This window comes from Rhineura floridana, chromosome 12 (genome assembly GCF_030035675.1).
Source record: "Rhineura floridana isolate rRhiFlo1 chromosome 12, rRhiFlo1.hap2, whole genome shotgun sequence".
Classification (NCBI taxonomy): Eukaryota; Metazoa; Chordata; class Lepidosauria; order Squamata; family Rhineuridae; genus Rhineura; species Rhineura floridana.
The window spans coordinates 4,965,482-4,971,481 of record NC_084491.1 but is presented as its reverse complement, the minus strand read 5'-3'; positions in this window follow the sequence as shown (position 1 = coordinate 4,971,481).

Below are 6,000 nucleotides of genomic sequence, written 5' to 3'. Positions count from 1 at the left end.
GGCATAACATTCTGCTCTACTTTATAGAGGAAATCCATTTTTTCCCAAAGTAACAAAGTACCCCTCCCAATAGTATAGAGGATTCAGTGGTGCATGATGCTCTGCACATGGAGCTGGCCATGCTAGAAGAAGCAGGCACATGTGTGCTGAATCATGGGTTGGGTTGGGATTCATGCACTGCATCTGTCTTAGCAGGGGTCCATCAAATGATGCTGCCTAAAGTGGCTGCCCTCATCACTGAGCAGGCTCTCGCCACGGGGCCAAAGGCAAGGACACAGCACATGACGAAAGTCACCCTACTAAAATGGGACATGTTCCAGAGCCTTTGCAGTAAGAACGGGTCCTCGTTACATGTGGATGATGCTTTGTTGGGAATGTTGTGTGGACAATGAGGGGCCTTTTATGCCTTCTACGTTAAATTTCACCCTTGTAGTCCCCTTTAGTACCACTCCTATATATATATGTATATATATATGTATATGTATATATATATATGTGTATATATATATATATATATGTATATATATATATATATACATATGTGTGTGTGTGTGTACATATATATATGTGTGTGTGTGTGTGTGTATATATATATATATATGTGTGTGTGTGTGTATATATATATATATATATATATATATACCCCTGCTCATTTCTCCTGGGTGTCAAGGGCCAGTTAAAGATCACCCCCACAGCGAGTGGCTCAGGGGTTACGTGCCCTGCCACCTGTGCAGCCGTGGGCAAGCTGCAGAGTCCCAAGGGGCCCAGTTGCCCCCCAGCTGGCAGTTGCAGACAAGGAAGGGGCTGGCTTGTGCAGCGGTGGCAAGCTGAGCAGGCCCTAGCCAGCTGGGGAGGACTTGCCTTAGAGGGAGGCAATGGGAAACCCCCTCTGAATGCCGCTTACCATGAACACCCTATTCACAGGGTCACCATAAGGCGGGATCGACTTGAAGGCACATAACAACAATGTATGTATATAATGTATTTCATGTATTTCACTTTATTTTAATGTTTTTGTGATTTTATTGTGTACAATTTTATTATGTACGTGTTTGATTTTATTTTTGTAAGCCGCCCTGAGTACCCTATGATAGGGTAGAAGGGCGGGATAGAATTATCTTAAATAAATAAATAAATAGATCTCCCCTGGACTCCTGAATGCCGTTCAGTTTTGCTTGCAGTGGCTGCTGCCTCCACCTCAACATGCCTTCTTTGAAAGGTTGCTTGCACCACTGCGCAAACTTCTAGCTGTGCTGCCTCTTCTGTTACCTCTGTTGCCAGGGTCCTCCACCCTGAGTCTCTTGGCTGCATGCCTTACACTTTGGGTTTCTTTCTACAGACTTCCATCTTGCATTAGCTGTCCTGATCCATGTCAGTTATCCTGGTGCAGGGGACTAGCAGTGGCCACCTCATGACCTAAATATAGGCTCTGCGGCAGAGCCATCCTGCCTGCCCCTCCATCTCTGGAACATGCAGGGCCCCAGAGCTGGATGGCCCTCACATGCATGCGCAGGTGTAAGCATTAACGTGGGCAGAGTGAATCACCACTCCCTCAAACAGAAACCTCAGATGGCTTGTCCTGTGCTGACAGGGTTAGAGCCAGCATGGTATACCAGTATGCTTGCAGGAAATTCAAAATATCTTTTTTAGAAACCAAAGAAACTAATGCCTCCCCAACCCCAAATCAGCCTAATGAGGAGACTGAAGATGCTCATCACCCAGAAAAAGATGTGAGTGGAATAGAAAAATAGAAGCTGGGGATGGAGAGACAATGGTATAGACTATCCTGGAGGATAAGGTTGGCTGGCTAGCTAGCTGGCAAGAACCCTGAACAGGAGCACTCCTGTCCGGTATAAAGCTGCCTTATGCTGGAGTCAGACCATTGGTCCATCCATCTCAGCTCTGGTTACACTGACTGAGTGTGGATGCCCTTTATCAAGAATGATGAAAATCAGCATTTCCCGCCCCCCCCCCCCACGCGCCTATGCACATCTGTGCTGTGCTTGAGAAGCAAATCAGTCCTATCCTGGTGCTGCTGATGGGGCCTGGAACATCTGAGAGGAAAAGCAGGTTAGAATTTGTTATCGGTTAATAGGCTGCAGTTATTGCTTAGTCTTACTTTCTTACTTCAGTTGAATTTTGACAGAAAAAGAAAGGGTTATGGTGAGATTAAAATCAAACTAGTTTTTTTTAGTGTACTGTCAATCCCATAATGGGGGAAGGAGGAGATTGACTAATTGAAAATGTTGATTTTGTATGTATTGTAGAATTTTGAAACTGATAAAAAATAGAAAAAACAACAGCAACAGCAAGCTAAATGAACATCTCTCCACACCAATTGCCACTCTGTAACTGGCATGGCTCCTTGCCATGACTGCCAAGTTCTTTAGCTTTGCTTTGGCTCTTGCAATAGAAAAAAATGGGTGGCCTGCCAACATCCAAGAGGTGTGGGCAAGACTTCAAGCCTCAGAACTACTTTTGGAACAAAACAACTAGATAGGGAAACCCTCTCAGAAGGGCCATAATTTATGGAGTTCGTCAGTGGTTCGTCAGAAGTTGTTTCCAGATGATTGCACACCCCCAGCACCTCACTACCCAGAGCTAGCAGAAATATATCCATAAGCAGTCCTGACCTTGCTTGGCAGCATTCTGAGAACACAGCGTTAAGAAGGTTTGGGGCTTGTTTGCATTTTCAGAACTTACACATTTGATGACAACGCTGCTGTCTGCTAAACTTGCTCTCTACAGTCTTGCAGTTCTGCTTTTCTGCGAAATGGTGCAGCTGACTAGGTGGACAGGCCAAAGTCGTCAAACCTCTGACAGATGAGGCACGGTTCACCCTTGGATCCCCATAGTTTCTCTTTTTGTAGCAGATTCAGAAGCGAACATTAACTCCTTTTCTAAGGAGCCCACCAAATTTCTGTAGGAGCAGCAGATCATCCCACTGAATCACTGCTTCAGGACAACTGAATAATCCAGTCATGTCCATTGAAGAGACACAGCAAAGTTGCCCACTTGCAGCAGAATCAAGAGGAGGCAAGCCCTCCCTAGAGAGGGACTTAGGGAAGAGGGAGACCCTTTCCAGGGCTCCGCTTTCAGGGCTATCCATTACGTGGTAGCAGACAGGCAGACTTCTCTGTGTGGCCCCCCAGTTCTGGAAACCCCCCTTGCCCTCTGAGTTATGGCTGGTGCCAACTCTTTTTACATTTAACTGTCAGGGTTACACATTCCAAAGTTACTGGAAATGGTTAGAGTGCAGCTCAGTTTTTTTAAATAGAGGAGTGCTGTACTTTAAGCAGATTAGTAATTTTACCTGCTTGTATGTTTCATATTGTTGTTTTGTTTTAGGCATGTTTTAATGTACCTGTCCTGAGATCATGTGATGAAGGGTGAGTTATGAAGGCTTCCAAATGAATTATCCCAAGAATGCACCCCTCCACTCACCATTTGGGACCCCCCCCTTGTTTCTTTTCAGATGCTCCCCAGGATATTGCTTCCTGCATCAAAACCCAAGAGGAGGAATCCCTTTGGCCTTTTCTGTTCACTGGCTTAACGGGTCAGGTCTCTTCCCTCCTGCCAGCATGCCACCTCTAGATGTCCCCTTAGGCACCCCTTGGCTTCTTGCCAAGGCTTGGGTGCCCTGCACTGTGTGTCAAGCTTTGCTTGTTGAGTGAGCAACCTAATTGGAGCAGTGAACATGTCGATTGCTTGGAACAGAGTATTTGGTAGCACCACCGATGAGGGATTTCTGGAAAATTTTGATTTGACTAAATTTCCACTGCCCTTACGCTGACTGAGAACTAATTTAGCATGCACATTTGACTTATGTTTAGTAAGCAAACCTAAAACAGTATGTCATGTGAAGTTTGTATGTTGTATAAGCATCTCAAATATTTCTTCCAATAGGCAAGAATAAATTGCATTAATGTATGTGCTGTGGCACCACCTATATGTGTGTGGCACTTTGCAGAGTTTCTCCAGTCCCCCTCCCCCAACGCCACTAAATGGAAATGAACTGCCTTCAAGTCGATCCCGACTTATGGCAGCCCTATGAATAGGGTTTTCATGGTAAGCGGTATTCAGAGGGGGTTTGCCATTGCCTCCCTCTGAGGCTGAGAGGCAGTGACTGGCCCAAGGTCACCCAGTCAGCTTCATGGCTGTGTGGGGATTCGAACCCTGGTCACCCAGGTCGTAGTCCAACACCTTAGCACAGGAAACAGGAAGGAGAGGGAATATTTGGAGTAAAATACTTGATTGGGAAACTATAATAAAGCACACAGTCTGCAACCGTGTGCAGACTGTTCAATAAGCCCCACGGAACTCAGCAAGACTTGCTTCCGACTATACTTGCATAGGACTGCTGTCAGGGGCTTTCATAAATGAATTCAAAATTTTATTTGGAAGCTGTTTGTATTGAAACACTTGTAAAAATGTTCACAACATGCCAACTCATTAGCATGTTGCATTGCTGAGACGCTAAAAGTAACTGGAGCCAGGATGAAGGTACTAAAAATGGTTAACATACTAATTTTAGCATACCTGAAGATCAAGCATTTGCGCTTCCTAGGATTAAGTACCTGAAAAGATTTGGCCAGAGTAGTATCCATAGTTTGCTACTAATTTTATCAAACACATGCAAAAAAACATTTTTTTGGTAGAAAATTATAGTAAGGGGTAATTTCCCACCCCACATTGTTTGACAGAGCCATGGCTTGCCAAATCTGCCCAAGCAGGAAACATTTCAGTTACAAACCTATTCCTTTATATTTATTTATTTATTTTTAAAACTTATATACCGCCTGACTAGCAATAGCTCTCTGGGCGGTGATCATAGATACAATAAAATACAATATAATACAAAACATCAGTCTAAAATCAAATTTCACAATCTAAAAACAGCAAAGGCTAAAATCAAATTACAAACATTACAATCATTAACAAAAAATTAAAATGCCTCGGAGTAGAGAAAGGTTTTAACCTGGCGCCGAAAGGATGATAGTGTCGGTGCCAGGCGAACCTCCTTGGGGAGACTATTCCATAGTTCGGGGGCCACCACTGAGAAGGCCCTTAATCTTGTCACTGCCCTCCGGGCCTCCCTATGAGTCGGGACCCGGAGGAGGGCCTTCGTAGCAGACCGTAGTGTACGAGCCGGTTCATAGCGGGAGAGGCGTTCCGACAGATATTGAGGTCCCGCGCCGTATAAGGCTTTATAGGTTAATACCAACACTTTGAATTTGGCCCGGAAGCATATTGGAAGCCAGTGCAAGCGGGCCATTTTGCAATTTTGCTGCTTCTAGTCTTGATTATTGAAGAGGTTATATGATTATTGTAGAGCTAGAAAAAGTGAAGAGGGCAAGCCAAAATGACCAGAGGACTAGTGCACCTTCTCTGTGAGGAAAGGTTATGCTTGTGGCTGTTTACAAAAAAAAGGCAACTAAAGCAGGGGGGTTTATAGAAATCTGTAAAACCGTTTAAGGTGTGTAAAAGCGGCCACACACACATGCCTCTTTAACACTAGTACTCTGGGTCACCAAATGAAGCTGATTGGCAGATTCAGGACCAACAAGGACAACTTGACTCCTGATATTTACACATCTGTTTAGAGTTGGGACTGTACAACCAAAGTGCAACCAGGGGTTTTTCAACTGGTGCATATCTGCTCATTTCTTGGAACAGGCTCCAAACTTCTTTCCAGACAGGGACATCCCTGTCCATGGGATACATGGTCCATGGTGTTTTTCTCCACCAGCAACTTATCATGGCACTCTTCTGTATGCTTTATCTGCATCAGCCCGTTCTCTAAAGCACTGTGCTCCAGCACACATAGGTCTGCCCCTTTTCTATTCTCACAACCATCTTGCAAGAGTGATTGGCCTAGACAGGCTTCATGCCTCACTACTCTGTTTCAGAAGGGAGGTGCTATTTGGTCCAAGGCCCCAACTCTTACTCCTCCAGGAGGGTCTGCCAGGAATAGCCAGCACTGTAGCTACCAGTTCTTCC